The 20,651-nt window shown below is 39.9% G+C and overlaps 1 protein-coding gene and 1 pseudogene across 10 annotated transcripts in view; both read left to right on the top strand.

The window, feature by feature from the left end:
• CORIN (corin, serine peptidase) overlaps nucleotides 1–20,651 on the top strand; it is a 212,213-nt gene that overhangs the window by 100,834 nt on the left and 90,728 nt on the right. The window lies entirely within an intron of this gene.
• LOC106841257 (chromatin target of PRMT1 protein pseudogene) lies at nucleotides 12,384–14,448 on the top strand (annotated as a pseudogene).

Below are 20,651 nucleotides of genomic sequence, written 5' to 3' on the forward strand. Positions count from 1 at the left end.
CTCTTTTCTTCCTCACGAGAATGTTCCTGTTTCTTGTTTCATAGTTGGCAGTTTGAATAAATCTCAGCACAAGAAAAAAAGTAACTATTTAGTTTAGAAGTGCTGATATTGATCTGGTTAAGAAGTCTGGAGTTTTGCTCTCAGTCTACTCAGACAAGATGTCAGAAATGTATGGCTTAATTTAGGCTAAGACTTTGCACTGAAAATAAGTCAGGCTGCTGGCAGGCTTCTAATTGAAGAAACATGTAATGCTCAGATCCGCCCGGTATAGAATAGTAGTGACAAAAATAAAAGAGCTTTGAAATATTTTTATGTCATGAAGTCTCTTATTTTGCAAGTGAATTTACAGATGCAGACATGAATGTACTGACCTTTTACATATTTATTGCTGTTATTTGTAGCACATTTTTGCTATTTTTATGAAGCAAAGCAATCAACTCCAGTTGATTTGGCTGGAGACTTGATAGAAAGTAAAATGTAAGGCTACATACTTCCCAGCAAGAAAGCAACATCTATCCTTTAGAACCCTGTTCTGCTAAAATTAGTTCAAATGGACAGGGCAGAACGACAGAACATTTTATGTGAAATGTGGGGCTGATCATTTAAAATTCTTGGGGAACATTTGACCAGTTACTTCTGTCCACTGAATAGCATATAGAGGGTCTGAAAGAGTTAACGTTTTCTGAAATTGTCTAATATACCCAGCCAGTGGCCCCCTCAAGATCTGCCTTTTCACTCCATAGGATTTTATGAAATATTATTTGGGATTGTTCAGCTGTTTCCAATTTTTTTTCAATTTGGATTTCAGAGGACTCCCTGCTAAGTATAACTTTTGAATAGAGAGGATTTTTTCAGATTTTTATAGGATAAAATCTGAAGACTGGAAAACTTCTTGCTTAACTGTGAAACTCAACAGCCAGAAGATTAACATTTGAACATTATAACAAAATAAATAGTATCTTGTTGTTCTGATAGAAAACAAACTGTTTCATATGATTTAACAGCCTTGTTTAGAAGAACAAATTCCTAAAAAGACTTCAGTAAAAGAGAATTATTTCTATGTTTTTCTTGTTTTCTGAGAACTCAAAGAAATACATTCACCCCTTCATTCAACAGTTATGCAGCAGCAACTATGTGCCATTCATGCACACAAAAGATGTGTATGGAGTGCCTACTATGTGCGGGGGTTGTTTCAGGCACTGAGGATTAGGGAGCAAACAAGACAAAGTCTCTGTCCCCAAGGACTCACACGATGGAGAATTTGGTGATCCACTGGGGAGAGAAAAGGGTAGAAGGAATGAAGACAACCAGGTGTTTGGTTGGGAGGAGGTAGAAGGTGTGGGTCTCACTACTCACCAAGGTGTAGACCACAGGGCAAAGAACAGTTGGGAGAAAGACCCATTCGGACACATGAATTCCCTGGTTGCGTCAGGGTAGAGGTACCAGAAATTCAGGAGAGAGGTGTGAGCCGAGGGGAACAAGAGCCTGGGGGTCATTAGTGTATACACTGGGCTGAAATAAAAAGCATGGATGAGTGAACGTGAAGTGAAAGGAAGGAGACAAGAAGAAAGAGGACAAAACTTCAGGACATTTAAAGGGCAAGTTGCAAAAGCAATTTTGATGACGTGCATCCTCATCTGAGACCCACAGGAGTGGTGGGAAATGGCTCAGCCGATTCGCCTTTAACTGTGGCACGGACTGAGGGATACTAAAGCTGCTCCTTCAGCACCTCTCCTTCGTCTCTCGTGTTTTTCTCTTGATTATGAAATAGGCCAGCACCCTGCTAGACTCAGGAGAGTTGTTTGAAAAAATGTGGTTCATTTTATTTCATAGGAGGATAGAAAATGCATATAGATAACCATTGTTTGGTTTAAAGATTAGATTTTATTAGTTTATAGCTCAAATTTAGGCTACAATGACAACTGTCATCTGGTTCTTATAGTAATAATAATAACAATAAAAAAAATAACAGCAGATTTTTATTGCATGCACGCTGGGTTCCAATTACTGTATTAAGTGCTTTATAGCTTTGTCTTATTTAATTTTTAACCCAACCTAATGAGTATAAGCTATTGTCCTTATCTTACGGATAAGGAAACTGAGGCTCATCATTTCAGGATATTTCCTGACAAAATAACCTTGATACTCAGTACAATTTTGAATGATAGGAAGATGCTTTCAGTAATGAAGAAAATACCTTAAGGGGCACTAAATTAGCCCAACCTTTGGCATTGCAGCTGGGAGTCTCATTAGGATTGGTATTATGAGCAACAAAATCAGCATGCTAAAAGTAATGTTTATTGCAGACAGGGGAATGGACTCTGAGAAATGAGTCTAATGAGATAGTGATTCGTGTCACTAATGTTATGTGTCCATTTTGGCATTTGGCATCCAGTGAGATGCCCAAAGGCAGTTATGTCTGGCAGGCTGAATTCTGGTCTATTTTTATTTCTACTTGTGATACTGTGCTCATTTGCCACCCGGTTTCTCCTCCCGTATCCTGTCTGTGTTCCTCCTTCTCAGCTTGTTGCCAGTTTATTACTTTCATGGTGTGATATGGGGCTATCTGTGTCTTTGCTCATCTCATATCTAGTACCTAAGCTTCCCAATTTCTTCCAGTCTGGGCGTGGTCCCTGAAGCGATATCAACTGAAATTCCTACAACCAGCAATCAGTAAATGCAATAGAGTGTCTTTTTTTTTCCTATACTTAAAAGTGTTGCAAAAGCTTTATTTTTTATTCTGTGCTATGCCTGATATAGGTCTAATAGATTGAACATGAATGACTAAAATACTTGAGAAATTTGTCACTGGGATCCTGGTCCCGTTGTCACCCAGTAGTTACCCTGAGGAACTCAAGGGTGGGTTTGGATATTCAACTGTTTTTCCAAATTGTTCTTTTTCCTTTTGTTATGTTAAGGAGATGCAGTCACCAACCACCCTGAACCAGACCAAGCCTCACCAGGAGAGCTACGCCTATGACATTTGTCTTATTTTTAACACTAAGATCTCCCCAGGAGGAACTTAGGCCTTATCAATGTAATCCGCAGTGTATGTGGAAGCATATTTTCCACCTGAGCCAGTGCAAGGGAATACCCTCCTCTCCCTTTTGAATATTCATCCCCCATCCGAAATAAATGTCCCTGCTTCTCTTTGTTCAGGGACACCATGACTCTGGAAATGACTCCTCGTGGTCTCCTATTTACTGCAAATATACTTTACTTTGTGAGACAACTGCTTCTGGTGGAGGGTACCCACTTCGGTTTCCATAACACCATCTCATAATCTCTTTTGTACAGCGCAAATGTCATTAGATTTAAAAATAAAAATAAGCAAACAAAGGCAATTGGTCATTTAGGTTTCATCACATTTTAGGGGAGAAGTAAGTAGTTGAAAGTGGTCTAAGCTGGTGTTGTACGAGTGAGAGATGGTATGGATGAAGGATTGGGGGCAGTGAATGAAAGGACTGAATGAAGGATTTCTTGGCTGGAAGAATAGACTGGTTAGAGAGGAAATGAAAGCTGGGAAACCTGGAGGGGGCCTTTGAAGCTAAGAACGAGGAGTCTGCATTTGATAAGGAGAACAATAGAGAGGCCACTCGCGGGGAGGGATGACCTGGTCAAAGCTGTGGGTGAGAAAAAACATTTTTTACCAACTGATAAAACTGAATATGTACTGGTTTTGCATGCCTAAGTTGTCTATTAGATCCATTGTTGTTGCTGTGAGAAAGCCTGAAGGACATTACAATGGAAAATAAATGAGAAAAATCCATGGTTCTGAGATTTCTGAGGTTCAACACAAAACGTTACTTTCCTTCAAGCAAATTAAACACTGCTTCTCTTGTTCAAGGGGCAGGCGTCTTTTTGGTCTTGATAATTTACTTTTTAAAAATATGCTTTAGTTCCGAGTTTCATAGTATTATTTCTACAGGAATTTTGTTTACAACGTCAGTTACAACTAATAGGTATTTCTTTCCTTTCCATTATAATGAATATATTCTCTCTCTATTTTCCAACACATTATTCTTTCCATTAACATTTTATTTTTAACAAGTGTGAAAGTGGCTTCATTTTAATTTACTTTTTAGTAATATTTGTAAAGCATCAACATTTTTGTGTGATAATTGAAGTCTTCTTTTTTTCAGCTGATGCACAGAAATAAAATTGCCTATTATCTATACTGAAAAACTGACGCTTTTCTCATAGTTGTATTTAGTTATAAATTATAACTACATTGCAAGTGCACATATACAAATAAATAAAGTACTATTTTTATATATATATGAAAAACACTATTCTATGTTATTTAACATTAATGTTGGACTGTGATCCTTTATATATTAAGTTAAAATTTTTCTTTGCTATATAAAGAAAAAGTTATAGGAAACGACAATGGATGATGATACTCAGGTAACAGCTCTAATTGTGCTTCTGACAGAGAGCAAAGGTGTTTAAATGCCTTTTGGCTAACACCATCATGTTGACTCAGAGACCTATGAGTTGCAAACGTTGTATGCATAAAACTTTCACAGTTATAACTCAATCTCTTGTTCATTGATATAGCTTCATTTTATGCCTTTGTTCTTCCAAAATCATGAAGTGGAACCAAAGTTTAGGTCTGTGAAAGCCCAAGGATAAATCAAATATTGGAAGATCATGGTTGTTCGCACTAAGCACTGAATATTCTGAATGAGTCATTGTATAAACTGAACAGATGTTGGGAGCAAGTCGGCGTAATGTAATGAACCTCATTCTCATCATATATCACTCTTAGTGCCTCCAAGGGTAGATGTGCTTTTTAAAGAACCAATTTACTACTAGGAAGCGACATAAACATTAGGGAAAATTAGAGTACTACATTTAGTTCAATTGAGTATGTCAAATGACAATTTGAATAGCTCCTTTAAAATTCAGCTGTTGAAATTCTTCTACTTTTCTCCTTGCTCTTCAGGGAGGATACCTCATGCCAAACAGATGCAAAGTTTAGACTTCTCTCTCAAAGGCTCCCTAGAGGAAGCTTGAACCATATTCCTTGGCAAAGCCATTCCCTTCTCATACTTCTTAGGGACAGGAAATGTGTCCCTGCTTCATACAGCAGCATAGGCATTTCTTTGCATTAGTCCTTAGTGGAGAAGAAAAGGCATTTGGGCACCTTCCTCCATGAGGTCTCTCTTTGTGTGTCTGAAGAATATTATGAAGGTTAGGATCATGGAACCCGTATCATGAGGAGGTCCTGACACAATGCCAGATACACTTCTGGTGTGTTCTTCTTTGTGGTAGATTGTTCCTGGCTCCATGATCATACTCTTTGTTTCTGATATTAAGGATGTTCCCTTGGTGAGATGATGACATGCTTTCAGCTTGTCGTAATCAGTAGATTTTGATGGCAATATTTACTTATTTCTTTAGGTTAGAGTCCTTTGCTTTTTTCCTTAGTTTTTTGTGTTTGAGCTATTCTAACTGAAATAAATTATATCACTTAATATTTCCTCCTATTTTAGTTCTCTTCACTGTTCTTATTTAGCCAAGATAATTTAGAATTCCAATTCTTTGACAATCGTCTTGCTTTCTTAGAGCTTCTTTCTTATAGTATCCCAATTACTACTAAATAATAAAATGATCTTGAAGCCAGGACTGATCCTTATCAAACATCATTTAAAAACATTAGTCACAATATCAACATTTAAAACATACATACATATATATATATAAATATATACGTAATCACTCTCCTGAGATCTCTTATTGTCATCCAGTTTTTTACTGCATTGACAGTTGATTTGTTGATTTAAAATTGTACCCATCATTTTCCTTTAGCTAAAGAGTCTGTCAACTTGTTCTAGATTGGAGTCAGCAAACTATAGCCTGTGAGCCAGATACAGCTTGCAGCCTGTTTTATAAATAAAGTTTCATTGAAACACAGCCACATCCATCATTTATCTATCATCTAGGGCTGCTTTGGCTCTACAACAGCATAGTTGAACAGTTGCAACAGAGACTGTAAGCATTCCAAACTTAAAAAACTTACCCTCTGGTCCCTTATAGAAAATGTTTGCCGACCTCTGTTCTAGATGAATTCATATTTGCTTAAGAGCATTGGATTTGACATTAAGAAAGCTGAGTTCCACTCCCGCCTCTCCATGCTAGCTTTGTGACCTTGGCCAAGTCATGTTGACTGTCTGGCCTTGATTTCCTCATCTATAGGCCGGGGAGGCAGGACTGTGTGATTGCCAGTCTCTCCCAGCTTTAAAATTTCAGAAATCTAATTAATTCTATTTTACCTAACATAATTTAAAGTTGTTTTTTTTCTTATAGATTAAATTTGGGGTTTGTAGTAATCCCTTCTGAGTATATAAGATACCCATCCAAATTTCCACTAAATATTTAATGATATAAAAATAATAATATAGCTTGCCTATATGAGCTCTATATGTGCCAAGTATGGAGACAAGTACTTTATCTTATCTTTTTAACCTTCAAACTACCTCTGCATAATGGGTGTGAGTGTTCACACCGATGGTAAGAGGCGGAACTGGGCCTTGAACCCAGTTCTAATGGTAAAGCTCCATGCTCTTTCCACTGAAGCAACACTGTCTCTTTTCATGTGTCACTTCTATTTTAATTCAGTCATTTGAACATGTGGTAGCACTTCACTCATCCAGAGGTTGCCACCTAAATTATTCAGAACACAACCAGTGATTAAAAAGTAAAAAAACAAGAAAGATTAACTACCAAATAGATGTTCACTTCTGCCATTAAAAATATTTCCCGAGGTCCTTTTTCCATAGCCTGTTCACTTTTACTTTTGAAATAAATCTAGAAACTTGCTCCTTTTGTTTCCCCAGATCTCTATAAACAAGTTGGAAATGGAGATGGATAAAACTATTGGTGCAGGTGTGTCTACACCGTAGAGATGATGACGGCTGAGACTGCATTTAAGGAGGGAGGACAATACATAAACGGCAAGCACCTAAAGCAGGCAGCAGTCTTTAGCAGCTTAGCATAGGGACAAATTCACCCCAGCAACCTCCCAGCAGCGCTGGGAAATTTTTGCTGCTCATCCTAAAGACCTTGGAGCAGCAAGGAAATGTTAAAAATCAGCACACTCAATTTCAGAAGAGAACGAGTGTTCTATTTCACAGAACTTTAGTAAAATTATGAAAGCTACTAAGAATCTTAAATGGATATGCTTCAGCTATTAGAATATTTTGCTGTGTGGAATATTTCCTTCCTTAGAAATGCTGAACAAAGGAAATACTGCCAAGTCCAGATTATCTAAGAAAGCTTTCACCTATTTCATCTCACTTTTCTGCTCTCTGTTATTATCTTATTCATTGTTCACTCTTGAAAATAGCGCTCTAGAGATAAGTAATTACTTAAAAGTCTGCCTTCTCGGTTCCATTACCAGATTTTTTCCACACCTAATTAAATCTTAAGATTTTCTGTTATCTCTCTTTGTTCCCTATAGCTTTAAAGAAATTTTGTTTTCCTTTTATTCTTTTTTTTCAAAGTAGAAGCCCATTTTTTCCCCTCAGTTTTTAAAAACCACCTTGCCCTGATCCATTGTGTATCACTGATTGTAAAGTTAATCTTACAGAAGGTAAACTTCTTTCTTCTCTCGCCAGACTTTTGGTGGGGGGAGAAGGGGTGGGAGGGGAGGAGCGGATTTGCTGGCTCTTTCTGTTTCTCTCACGTGCTCAATTCTTCCTTTCTTCTTTCTGAGGCACAGGCATTTCTGTCCCTGTTGACTCTCTAACCCAGCACTTCTAATTGACTACTTTGAGGAATATTTTAACACCTCACACGTTTTTTGAGGTAATATTTTATGCAATTTATTTTCGGAAAAATGTGCTAGAACTACTTGTGGAAGCTAAGAGATTTAGGAACATTGGACTAATTTATCCCTCATAACTCTGTGTGCAAAGGCTGGGAGGGGGAGGGTTGTTGTCCACTGATACCCCAAGCCTGTTGCAGTATACTTCCTTAAAATAAATACCTTCTTGGTTTGGCTGCCTATATTATGATGTCGATTTAATAATGTCAGTAATAATAAAGAAGGTTAAATTTATCGAAAGCTCACTTGGCATCAGATACTGTGCTAATGGTTTACACGTATCATCTCAGTTAATCTTTGCTACAATTCTATAAGGTAGATACAGTATTACACACAGACTTTAGAAAATAAATGGGCTCTATTTCAAAGATATGTTTGCAAATCAGTTATTTCAAACATGAAAGATATCATAGAAGAATGGAGTGGGTACATTTCTAGACTGGGCTGGATTACCGAAGCCTGTCAGACTCATAGCTGACATGTGTAAATGAATGTCTCTGTGGGAAGGTACACCCAGAGTCCTCATTGGGATGTGATGGACCACTTTCTTCCTGGGGGCCTAACTTTCATACCAGGCACTGGACTTTATTCTCAGATTCGTCTTATGAACAGATGGACAATGGGAATGAAACCTCCCCAGTTTCAAATCATCTGTATTAGTTATAGAAAACTAACCTGCTGTAACAAAAGACATCCTGAAACACATTTTATTTCTCTAAGTGGTAGATCCAAGATGAATTTTCCATTTGCTGGGTCAGCCTTGCCCTATGAAGTCATCAAAAGACTTGGGTTCCATCCATTTTTTGCTTCACTAATCCCTAGACTGTGGTCCTTATCTGAGTGATTGAAACTAGCTGAACCCTATATCTGTGCTCCAGCTTGTGGGAGGGCAAAGAGAGGAAGTGCATGGCAGCAAGTCCCTTTTAAGCAGGTAAAGTAGAAGAAGAATTGGCTTATGTTATAGGGTGGAGAACTCAGTAAGATGGCCACACTTAGCTACGAAGAGCCTGGAAAATGTAGTCATTAGCTGGGCAACCATGGGTGCACCTTAAACTCCATTACTATGAAAGAGGTGGAGAGTGCATTAGGGTGAACAACCAGCAGTCCCTGCTCTATCACAGTGGTGGTTGCCGTGTCTAGACGGTGACTCCAACAGCATGGAATTTGGTGGGTGTGGCAGAAGAGATGTGAGTGGAGGATGGATACAGTGGTTATGATTTGAGAGGTGATGGGAGGCTGGGACCCCTGCCACTGTAACTTTTCAGGACTTGTCACAAGCTTTCATTTCCATCTCACCCTCCCTGTCTTTCTTTTTCCTCTGGAGGCCTGAGGGCAGGGCTGGCTTCATGTGCGGGTGACCTGTGCAATGGTACAGTGCCTTGTGCTCAGAGGGTTCCAGGCTTGGTTTAATGCTCTGCTGTTGCCATCTTGAATTCTTAATAACTTTATCTTTAAACTTGTGTTTTTTGAGTGAGGTTTGGAGCGTGTGTGTAAGCAGCAGAGATATGTTAGGTGGTAGTGTGTGTACACGAGGGCACATGCCAACCAGCACAGCTGGGTGGTGTGGGTGCTGAGCAACCCAAGGCACTTGTAAGTGCCTCAGGACTCTCTGGGACTCCACAGAGCCCCAAGGTAGCGGACTTGGGCCCATGGGGTCATGGTGGCCTCACAACCACAGAAGCAACAGCAGAAGCAGCAGGAGTGGCAGTGGTGGCCTTGGCCCCGGGGTGGAGGAGGGTTCCACATGGGGACCTGTGGGAGGCTGGCCTCGCCATTGTCCCTGGAGCCCATCCATGTGGCATCTGCACAAATATTAACTCTCCAGCCTGAACCTTGGGACAGGAGCCGCTGGCACTCCGACAACAGAATTTGTTAGTAAATTATTACACAATAAATGCATACACATGAACAATGCAATAAAGCATTTATCAGGGAGTCACTAGAATTCCTCAAAGAGTTTAGAATCTTTGGTATTGAATACTGAAACGTTGCAAGATGAATATCCACAGGCTTGGAAGTAGAAATTACATTTAACCACTGTCAGTGCAAAAGAACATTACTTTCGCGTGAACTTCAGATGAACCATTTATTCACAAGGAAGACGATATAAAATGAAAATTTTTCTTAAAATTGACAATACAACTATAGAATGTATAAACAGGCATTCTGAATGGTATATAATTTTTGATGCCATTTTTGATTTCTTGAATGACCTCCACAATTTACCAAAAATTTCAGAAGAAACATTAAAATGCCATTGTATAAATTTATGTTTAAAATTAAATTCAGATTTACACAAAACTAATTCACGTGAAGAGTTAAACATTTCATTAGATTTGCTCCATGAGGATCATCAGCTCTAGATATACTAAAATTTGTATTTTGAAATAATTTATCAGAAATTTATCCCAATGTTGTCACAACCTATAACATACTCTTAATTCCAGTAGAAGTTGCATCAGAAGAAATATTCTGTCAAAACTAAAATTTAACAAAAATCTTTTGCAATCTTGCATCTTTGTAGAGCTGCTGATGCCATTTTCAATTATATAGATTGAAAATAATGTTGCTAAAAATCTACTTTTGATGACTTAATAAATGAATTTGCAGAAAAATGAGCCAGAAAAGTCTTATGATCAATCAAGATGTCACATTAATAATGTACTATTTGTTGTATCGTATTAAATTCTGACATAAAATATTATTTTTTGTGCAATTTGTAAGTTTATGTTGTTCTTCATGTGTCCCTATTACTGTGATTATGTTTTATAAGTAATAAAATATTTTTAGAGGAAAGAACGTTTATATTTTAGTATCTTTAAAGCACTTCTTTTCTTACTAGGGCCCTGCATCCTCATTTTCCACTGGGCCCACAAATTATGTAGCTGGTCCTGGCTGTGGGCCTAGCTATCTACTCAGCCTTCTGCAGCTACCTGTTTGCTGCCTTCGCTATGCCTGCTACTGAATAGCTTGAAATCCCATAGCTTCTTCTTTGCCCTCAATCTTATAGCTCTTTTGAGGTCTTTAAGGGATTTCGGTTACCAATGATAAATGAGAAAGAGAGGAAGTCAAGGCCTAGTTCTTCCTCAGGCCACTGTCCTCTTCTGTTTCTTTGCTCAGTTCTTGCCTTCTGGGAAAGTCAAAAGCACGGGTAGCTGACAGCTAAAACACACAGCTAGCTCTTGGTTGCACAAAGACTTGATATCAGATTCATTTACATTTTAGAGCATCATTCCTGAGCCTTTTGAACGCTCATTACAGGAGCAAAATTGAATAGCAATTTCCCCCCAGTGATCTCGTACAGTATGGCCAAGATGCTTACCCCCTGGGCTCTTCCTGCAGTAGAACTGAGTGAATCAGGCTAGAACCAAGGCTTGTGACTGGAGAGTTTCCAAACCACAGCATCTCCAACAGAGGTGGGAAGAGGGAAGAGGGAAGAGGAGGGCAGTCAGCGGGTGGGAGAGAAGGCACACTTGTTTGAGCTAATCATTTGCAGGTGGTTGTTTGTATGTAAGAGTCACACAAAAAAATGAGTCAACAACATCAAAGCATCTGTGGTAGGCAGGATAATGGTCCCCCAAAGATGTCGATATCTTAATCCCTGGTATTTGTGAATATAGTAGGTTACATGGCAATGGGGAATTAAAGTTGAGGATGGAAATAAGGGTGCTACTCATCTGACCTTAAAATAGGGAGATTCTCCTGGATTATCTGGGTGGCCCCAATGTAATCACCAGAGTCCTTAACAGGGGAAGAGGGAGGCAGAAGAGGAGAGTCAGAGATGTGATGACAGACACAGGATCAGAGAGATGCTGCGTTGCTGGCTTGAAACATGTAGGAAGGGAGGCACGAGCCAAGGAATGAGGTCAGCCACTAGAAGCTGGGAAAGACAAGGAAACAGCTTCTGCCCTAGAGCCTCCTGAAAGGAACAGCCTTGCCGGCCTCTTGATTCTACCCCAGCGAGACCCATGTCAGGTTTCTGACCTGCAGACCTGTGGAGAATAAATTCCTGCTGTTTTCAGCTATCCAGTTGAAGGATAATTTTTTTCCAGCAGCAATAGGAACCTAATACAGCACGCTTCAGTGTTTATATTAAAAGTGTGGGCTCTGGAGTCAAACTGCCTGGGTTTGGGTTAAGTAGCTCTGCCACTTGTTAGCTGTGTTAATAGGGGAAAGTTACTAACCTTTCCAAGACTTGGTTTCATCCTCCGATAAATGAGGTTATCATCTCATAGCTGTGTTCCAAGGAAAAGTGAAAGCGAAGCCTTTAAGACATTGCCTGCTAAATAGAAAGTATTAGCTTAAACAAAGTCATGGATGTCTGATCCTGGATGAAATTTTTAGTGAGGCAAAGGACTTCCCCTCCTCTCTTATTCCTCTGAAGTTCATGGCTGCCACTTCTTTGGCCCCTGCTGACCCTGGGTTGACCCTTGGTCTCCTAGGGCCTTTACCCAGGTATGTCCTTGGGGTGGGAGCCCTTTCCCATTTTTTCATACTAATTTTTGATACCTTTTAAAAAAATAAATAAAACAGTGTTTTGGACAGCGAGCGGGAGTTGGCGGCAGCAGCTGTGGTGGGACAGACGAAAGGCAGGCAAGGGCAGGCCGGGCGAGCAGGCGGACCGGCCGACCAGCCAGCCAGCCAACGGCAACGAACTAACCTAGCAATTTACCGCTTACACCTCTGACCAACCGCCCACCAACTTAAGCCGAGCCCGTCCACCGGCCACTCAGGTCCGGCCGGCCGCCGGCCCGCCTGCCGCAGCCGTGGTGGCAGCCCCGGGAGGAGCACTGGCGTCTGTTTCCTTCGATTCTCGGGATTTGAAGATGGCTGCACAGTCAGCGCCGAAAGTTGTGCTAAAAAGCACCACCAAGATGTCTCTAAATGAGCGCTTTACTAATATGCTGAAGAACAAACAGCCGATGCCAGTGAATATTCGAGCTTCGATGCAGCAACAAAGCAGCTAGCCAGTGCCAGAAACAGAAGACTGGCCCAGCAGATGGAGAATAGACCCTCTGTCCAGGCAGCATTAAAACTTAAGCAGAGCTTAAAGCAGCGCCTGGGTAAGAGTAACATCCAGGCACGGTTAGGCCGACCCACAGGGGCCCTGGCCAGGGGAGCAATCGGAGGACGAGGCCTGCCCATAATCCAGAGAGGCTTGCCCAGAGGCGGACTACGTGGGGGACGTGCCACAAGAACCCTACTTAGGGGCGGGATGTCGCTCCGAGGTCAAAACCTGCTCCGAGGTGGACGAGCCGTAGCTCCCCGAATGGGCTTAAGAAGAGGTGGTGTTCGAGGTCGTGGAGGTCCTGGGAGCTGGGAGAGGGGGCCTAGGACGCGGAGCTATGGGTCGTGGCGGAATCGGTGGTAGAGGTCGGGGTATGATAGGTCGGGGAAGAGGGGGCTTTGGAGGCAGAGGCAGAGGCCGTGGACGAGGGAGAGGTGCCCTTGCTCGCCCTGTACTGACCAAGGAGCAGCTGGACAACCAGTTGGATGCATACATGTCGAAAACGAAAGGACACCTGGATGCTGAGTTGGATGCCTACGTGGCACAGACAGATCCTGAAACCAATGATTGAAGCCTACCCGCCCTCCTGTGAGAGACTCTTGTTAAAGTCACCACATCTGTACATAACCTTGAGATAACAGATGAGAAGAAACCTGATTGATGCTGGAAGGACCTATCACAATAGGCTGTGGATTTACTTGCCACCAGTTTGTGCATTTAGTGTGTTCCTTTTACTTTTTTGATACTGTGTTGTATGAAACCCTTTTTTCTTTGACTTGGGTTTTGTTTTGTTATGTTGTTTGGGGTTTTTTTTTTTTTTTCCTTCACTGAAATTTCTCCTTGAACGTGAATGTGTTGGCCTTGTGGCTAGGACACGCTCTTCCCACCTCTTTCTCCTGTCACCTGTTATACTGATGTTCTAACATTTCCTCTGTTGGTTTCTGTGCCCCCATGAAACAAGTCCCCGAAAGGAGCCCATCAGTGTTCCTCCCTAATGCATAGGTTTCTGAGAGTTAGGTCTGTTCTACATCATCTTTAATAGCCTCTTAGAAGTGTTTAGAGAACATGGAGCTCAGAAATGGGTTATGCCTTGTTGATATTTTAGTGTAGTAAATTAGGAACATTGAAATAGCTACAGGGCCACATAATAGGTTACACATGGTAGCAGTTCTGATTTGATTAAAGTTGCTGCCATGCACATTGACACATAACCAGTGTGCTGGGTAGTGTATGTACACTTTCTGTCTTGGAATGAGATTTATAAACTTTCCTCTTGGCTTTGCATCATATCTAAAGAGGTACTATTGGCTTGACTTAGACTTGCCATAGAGAGGAATAAGCCATTTGGTTTGGTGGATGCTTCAGAAGGAGAAAAGAATGGGAGAAAGTTGGCAGATAACCTGCTGAGAGGGGTCAGAAAATACCCATGCTGAAATGCTATTCTTGTGTTTATCCCAAACCAGTCTGGGGCTTCTCTATTTATTGGCTTTGTTTGACCCTTTTCTTATTTCCCTTGAAGTTTTAAGTTCACCCATATTCTGTCAACTGTTCGAGTTTCCGTGGAATCTTGTATTTCTGGTTCATTATAACAAGAAATTGTTCTCTCAAATCGAAATAAATAAATAAATAAATAAAACAGATAAATATATAAATACTCTCTCCCAAAGTATTAATCGCTGATAATAGCTTTGTCTCTTATGGTCTCTGTAAGGCTTTATGATTTCTGCCATGGCTAGCATCGTGCCTTCTGCAGACAATCTCCAGAATTCTTGGTTGGTTGAATAAATGAGTCCCCAGAAACTGGCTTTTAATTGAGGACTTTTGGCTTAAGTTAAATGAATAAAATCCAAACTGAGGAATTTCAGCTGAGAAATATTTCAGGCAGGGAGACCTCCCTGGAGCCATTTGAATCAAGCCAAATTTTATGAAGTATTTGGCCCCCTTTTCTGTCTATTTGTAAATGGCCCTGGAATGGCTGTCACAGACTTTTCTTGGGATAGTTACTGAGAAAAATTGGCAGTTCTTTTCAGAGTTCTTAGAGCAGAGAAGTTTGGAGCTTATGATACTAAAATTTCAGAAGAACTTTTCTACAGCTGTGAAGAGATTCATTTCAATCGAAGTGCCATAGTGAGACATTCTAACAGGCATTTGTAATGATATTTTCTTGTAAATGAGATCACCTGCTGAAAAATCCATCTCGAATCCACAAAAATCACATATGTACAAATTAAAATTCTAAAAATGCATAAAAAAACCACTTGAAGTAAAACTGACTGGGTAATAATTGGATTTCTAAAATTATTGGTTATTATGAGAATGGAAATAGTCAATTCTGAAATAAACACACAAAGTCCGTATTAGTGTTCCATAATGTGCTATATTTAAAATGAAAAATGATTTCTAAAAGAAATGTGATTTTATTTTAACATAAATACTGAAAACACATATAATACAATTGTTTTCAAGTACTGTCACCCACATGGACACTTCCCACAAGTGTATTATTGTCTCTGTGCTTCAGTTTATGATGTGGTTTCCGTCTGGTGGTTGGTGTTAAGAAAGGTACTTGCTGGAAAGTAGTCACCAAATTTCTCCTCTTTGGCATTTTGCTGAACCTTGAATCTAGAAAGCAACTGGAGACGTCTTTAATTCCATTCCATAAAATACAGATCAGGCTATGTATTTTATATTTTGACCATTTCAGTGATATGGGAAGCTTTCTTATTTTAACAAAAATCAATCAGTCAGCCTGTATCCTTCCTCTATGGCCATGTCAAAATCAGTTTTGACTATTAGGAAATCTGACCTGGTTTCTCTATCTCTGTGGCCTATTTCTCCTGTATTTTGGCCAGAATGTGTCTCTTAATTTTGGCCTTAGTATTTTCCATCTGCTCTGGGAAGGCTATGGACTGAATGCAAAGTTTGTTTAGCCCACTCTATGTGCCCGCCACTTTTCTAAGACCTGTGACTATAGCAGAAAACAAGAGACAAAAATCACTGCCCTCACAGAGTGTCTGTTCTATGACATGGATAGATATGGTTTGTAAAGACATAAATCATAAAGACTGACATATTTGATGTCATATGCATGTGGAACTTTTGTATAGGTAAAGAGACTCTGAATTTAAAAGACAAATAATTGATGGCTTGGGAGAAAATGGCTGCATCAAAAAGAGTTCTGATAAATCAATAAGGAAGAAAACCAATGGATAAATGTGCAAAAGATATGAGTAGGCATCAATTGTGATGGGCTTTTCCGTTCTTTGTAGTAATAATTGACAGAAGTGGGATTTCATTATTGAAAAATTACCAGTTGTAGACACAAGCAAAGGATGCCCTTTGGAAAACAGAAGTTTCCCAGCTGGAATTCTCCCCAAGTCTCTGAAACCTCTTAGGTGGTGAGGGTCTCCGGCTGAGTTCCTCCCTGTAGTGCCTCACAGGGTCCGTGTGCTGAGTATGGCTGCCATCTTGTGATTCTGCTTAGAAACTGCACATTCCCTGCATTTTTGGAAGAGGGAGAAAAATGGACCTTTTCCCAGCAATATCGCTCCCAACCCATTCACCACTGACTGACTCTCACATCATAAAAATTCCCAGGATTAATTTAAGCACTGCAGGTTGATCAGTAGAGTATTTTTAGATGAGACTGCATCACTGCTCAAATTGCAGTAATGACAGTTTATAGTGATAGGCATATTGTTTTTGACTTTCCGTTATCCGTGGTAATGTCTTTTCTCCTCTCAGGGATAACGTGCACTGCTCCCTATTTGACTCAGGGCTGATCTCAATGCCAGATTAGTTGCTATACATTTCTGGTCTCTTTTTGTCCCTCCCAAAACTTCAGCCTCTCCTGAAACTTCACCTCTTCCTGCCTTGGCTCATTCTATCCCCCTGACTGGATCACTATATCTTGTTCACAGGGGATATTAATCCTGTTTACCAGTACAAAGGAATAGATGAATCCTGTGAAGATTCTGGAAAAAGTTTTAGCAGGTTTTTCCCCCTCCCTCTGAGCCCTTGGGTGCTGTGTACCCAATCTTCTGGTCTCAGCAAGTTGGCAGCTATGACTCTGGAATGCAAGTTAATTAAATGGTGCTTATATTTAGTTTTGGGCAAGGTTGATTTTTTCCATGTTAGGTTTAGTCTGTGTGGCTTTGTTATACACAATCCTGGTAACTATGGATACTCGGAGAGATTTTACGTAGCTGTGCTGTGAAAGGCACGCGGTGGTAGAAAAGTGGAGGAAGCATGGGAGAGGGAATTCAGGGACCTCTGTGTTCTACCAGTTTGTAAATCATATAACAGGCCACAAACGATTTAACAGTAAAAGTCAACATTCCTGGAGCAATTGACTTCCTTTTCTGTCTACGAGCCAAAGAAAACTTAGGAATTCTGTCTCTGGATGTTATATTGGCTTGTGTGTGTGTTGATCTCTTCAGAACCATGTTCTTTTCCAGTTATCTTAGTTGTTACAAAGAGTCCAGTTGCCCTCTCCTTCCATACCAGAGCAAGCAGTGCTGTGTCCACAAGGTCGGAGAATGAGACCCTCTAACTATTTTTGGTTAACCTTTAAGCACAATGCGTTTTTCAACTCTTTGTGATGGCCATCTTTCAGAAGTGAATTACACACTTCCCAGCCATAGTAAACAGAACATACTGGGCTTTACCCTATTCAGTGCCAGGCGCTTTATTTCGTTACTGATTAATATGCTCAAAGACAATCCCAAAGCAGGCGGAATTCAGATAAGAAGCTCCAAAAGGTTCAATAACTTGCCCAAAGTAGCATAGATAGCTTAATTTAAATCCAAATCTGTAGTTTGTTTGTTTTTTTTTTACAAAATAACTTTTATTTTTGTATCTCAGGGTCATTTTTGTGAATAATTACTTTTCTTGTCTGTAGATCCAGTCAATATCAGTATAGATATGAGGGTGAATGTTTATGAACTAATTTCTTCACCATTGACTTCTTTTCTTTTAATCATAATAGCATTTGTAATTAATGTCATGTGATTGTTTGGGGGTGGGTTAAGCTTGAAGGGTCAGATAGCTAGGTTTTCCCAACACTGCCTTGACCCAGCCATTGGAATGCCTGTTGTTCCCATGGGCTACTGTGCGGGGGCAAATGAGTGGGATTTGTTGCCAACAGCTAAGAGCATGGAGATTAGAGAGGGTCTTGGGCAGAGTTCTAACCTAGGTCTTCAGAATCTTGGCATCCAGCTACTGGCTGGGGGATCTGGAAGTTAGGTGAGATCCTACAGTATCCTGACAGTGAATTTTTAAGAATGATAATGCTGGGGGCCGCCCCGGTGGCGCAGCAGTTAAGTGCGCACATTTCGCTTTGGCAGCCCGGGGTTCACCGGATCCATCCCGGGTGCGGACATGGCACTACTTGGAAAGCCATGCTGTGGCAGGCATCCCACATATAAAGCAGAGGAAGATGGGCACGGATGTTAGCTCAGGGCCAGTCTTCCTCAGCAAAAAGAGGAGGATTGGCAGCAGTTAGCTCAGGGCTAATATTCCTCAAAAAACCCCACAAAGAATGATAATGCTTTGGAATACCTTGAGTTACAGTAATTAACAATAGACGGTAGGTGGAAAAATGATATAGGATAGTCTTCATGGGACTGGAAGTGAAATTTTAGACATTAGGGTAGAATGGTAATCTATTCTTGAAGGTATTTTTTGAAGTTCTTTTCACAGTAAATTCTAAATATATATGTATATTCTACTTCTGGGTCTCAGGCCACCCAGTATTACAAAGTCGTAGACCATTTATTGTAGCTTTTAGATTGTAAATACAAAAAATGGACTAAAATAAAAGAAAGTGGGATTAAAATTAAATTTGTTTTAGACTTGAAAATGACGTCCACAAACTATAAACCCATAAAATGAAATCAGTGCAATCCGTATAGCCCAACAAGCAAGAAAAATCACAGGGGATAGCTCTTCAAACTGGTTACTTTTCTCTGTTCCTCTTTCTCATAAGTCTTTCATAGATGTGACTGAGTTACACATTTAATAAAGGTCTGGAAAAATGTTTATATGGATCACTTTTCAGGTACTACTATATGCATGCAAGAGACCATTTTCTTTGCAAATCATATCGATTTCCTTTATTTCTGTTAGATTTATTTGCAAGCTCTAACTCTTTTATAGAAGACATACTACATTTGTTTGAAATTTGTCAAAGGTAGTGTATTTCTTGTTCCATCATTATCATTTTGTGATTCCCAGTGAATAATTGCGAAACATCATTTGAGACAGTTTTATGTTTGGAGAAAATCTCAAAAATATTTTAAAGTGCCTTTAAATGATTACAACTTATTTAGAAAATAAGGTGTTTATTTCCTAAGGCAAATTCAGAAAGTAGCACCTCCCCAAAAAACCCTATGTGTTTGAGTATCTCTGAATTTAGAAATCTCTGCTTGCCTTGTTGAGAGGAGAGACTATAAACATACAGTTTGTAGATTGTCTGTGTTCTTTAAAAACTTGAAATTATATTATTGTACTTATTTGCAGGAAATGATAAATAACAGAGTCTTGGAATACATCTTATTTTCCAATGATTTTTGACAAAATTGCTTCAGAGTCCTATTTGCGACTTTCAGACACTAAAACTTAAGGTAGTAAACTAGTATATCCTTTTAGTTAGACAATTCCTGTTTGGAAGTTGTTCTTCTTTCCCTTCCTTCCTTCCTTTCCTACTCTCCCTTCTTCCTCCCTTCCTTCCTTCCTCCCTCCTTCCCTTCTTTCCTTTCCTCCTTCCTTTCTTCTTTTCCTTCTGAAATGTTGGATGAATAAAGGTTCTTTTTAAAAAAGTTTCTTTAGATTTCTGCTTGGCAGTGTATTTCTGACAGTCTCTGATCATAAAGCTTGACTTCTTGCTTTTTACTCTATTCTTTCTTTATTTTCCCCTCTGTCTAATTAGATTTAAAATCTACCGAGCAGAGTTTTGTATAACTGTACTTTGTACTGTGATTTTACTAGAGATTTCGAATGATGACATAGAACTGCTTTCTAAACTCTTTACATTCTCTCTCCTATCAGAGTGCTACCAGTTACAGATCTATTTTTGTTTCCTGTTAATGATTTTTAGATCATTTCACAATGACTGATTTTTCCATAGAATGATAGCTCTTCCATTATGCTGTCGGACAGGCAATAAGTATACTTAGCTCTTATTTTCAGGAAGTTAAGCTGAAGGCCAGAGGGCAAAGTTTCCATTGAGTCAAGCATAGCATTCATTTCAGCAAAGGCGTTTCAGAGGGAAAAAAATGAGTCAAGGAGGAACTTAGCCTTGAGGATGTTTAATTAGGGGAGTTGTTTTGGACTTCTTTTAACTTTAGTTTGACAGAGATGGTTTGTCTCTAATTAAAACATGTTATATAAGAGGCACAGAGGGACTTGGCACTAAAGAGTTGGACTGTAGTGAGGGGATGGTTGTCCTCACAGCAAGGTAGCCATACAGGTCATAAAAGAGGGAGTCACTGTGGCACTTCTATCTTTAGAATATCTAAGTTAAGGGCCCTTTAAATGCACTTATTCAACAGGCATTTACTGACCACTTACCATGTACTAAGTTAGAATGAACAACTGTCAGTTAAAAGATGCTAATAAAGTCCTTTGATCCCAGGATAGTGAACGAAAAATCTGTGTAATAGAGCAATTTACTAAGAAAACAAAAAGGATGTGTGTTATCATCTGTGTATTCTCAGAAAAGGGAGACCAGCATTGAGGAGAGAAGTTGTGAGCTGAGATGGTGTGGGATCGCCGAGAGTGGAGTGGCATAGGGGAGGTGTTTGGAGGGTAGAG

Source organism: Equus asinus, chromosome 3, assembly GCF_041296235.1.
Source record: "Equus asinus isolate D_3611 breed Donkey chromosome 3, EquAss-T2T_v2, whole genome shotgun sequence".
In the NCBI taxonomy this organism is placed as follows: domain Eukaryota; kingdom Metazoa; phylum Chordata; class Mammalia; order Perissodactyla; family Equidae; genus Equus; species Equus asinus.